The sequence below is a fragment of the Camellia sinensis genome, chromosome 8, assembly GCF_055761805.1.
Source record: "Camellia sinensis isolate YWXY chromosome 8, ASM5576180v1, whole genome shotgun sequence".
NCBI lineage: Eukaryota > Viridiplantae > Streptophyta > Magnoliopsida > Ericales > Theaceae > Camellia > Camellia sinensis.
The window spans coordinates 166,293,075-166,294,537 of NC_138968.1; the positions used below are offsets into that span (position 1 = coordinate 166,293,075).

General features: G+C 46.6%; 1 pseudogene; it reads right to left on the minus strand.

The window, feature by feature from the left end:
• Positions 1 to 473: 473 nt before the first annotated feature.
• Positions 474 to 1,155, minus strand: LOC145798257 (uncharacterized; annotated as a pseudogene).
• Between the last annotated feature and the right edge of the window lie 308 nt (positions 1,156 to 1,463).

Here is a 1,463-nt window from a genome sequence, read left to right on the forward strand (position 1 = left end):
AACCTACCACTATCACCTACTTCACCTACTCTCCACCTACTCCTCACCTACTCCATCTACTACACACCTACTACACACTCACCTACTTCACCTACTCTCCACCTACTCCTCACCTACTCCATCTACTACACACCTACTACACACTCACCTATTCTCTTCCCACATCCTCTCCTATATATAGGAATCATTGTAAACATATATATATCAATCAATAATACATCAATAGATACATTATTCTCTGTATTTCTCTCTTTATACATTGAATTTTAACATGGTATCAGAGCAGGTTTAGAACCTAGTATTTTCGCTTCACCGGCGGGCGGCAACCTCACCTTAGCCGCCCGCCGGACCTCAACCTATTCTGCTATCATTTTCTCTCTCTCCAAACATCTCTACGATCACCACTATCATCAACTAGAACACAAACGCAAGACTTGAAGCAGAGATGAGTGTAATCGACATTCTAACCAGAGTCAAGGGGCTTTCAACGGAAGAATTTGCTGCCCGTAATGATTTGGTCCTTGCCCTGCCAGATAGGATTCAAGACATACCAGATGGGACTGCAGCTGCACCCAAACAAACTGGTGAAGAGCTTCCGGGTATGGAGGTTTAGGCCCAGATGTCGGCCACTTTACTTGTGCATTTACAATGGCTAATTGTAGGCTTCCTCCAGACTCCCCAAGTGCGTACTCAAATGGAGATGCACCATACATTATTGCAAACAAAGTGCATCCTAATGACCAGATATCAGTTCTTTCATCAATATCTGCATGGCTTGGGCAATCCCACAATTCAGGTGCTCGGAAAGGTGCCGAACAGTGCTCAGATGCCCATTCTTGCAATTGTAGTGCTTCTGAACGAGAGCGAATTTGCTTTCTTGCAGGACGAGAACTTTCTTCATTGCATAAGTTCCATCATCAGAGACGCAAGAAGGGTCCTTGAGTTTCTTGGCAATGCCATCACCGGAAGCCGCGGCGGACTCAGTGAGGACCTCCTTGACGAGGAAGACATAGGCGAAACCACCTTCGCCGAGCTGCCTCAAGATCCTGAAACGGTTCTCATTGATCCACACATCTCCGCCACCATTCACGGCGTCGTAGAGAGCGTTCAGCCCTGAAAACGAGCATCCCATCTTCGCACCACCACCACCATGGTTCTGCTTCTGCTTCTCGTACAGAAATCAAGTTAACCATGATTCCTCTCCTCTCCTCCGCCAAACCCACTCTCGAGCTCCCTCTCTCTGCAAACCCATGAAGTGCAACATGAAATGAACACAAAAAAAAAAAACAAACCAAACCGAGACACAGCGATATCTCTCCCTCTCTCGGCACCTCACTGACTCGCTGCACACACATGGCACACAGATGGCATAAACACACACACCCATCACACACATAAAAGAAAAGCTACCCACGTGATCCGACTAACCAATGCACTTTAATCTCTCTTGGGTCTATGTATGA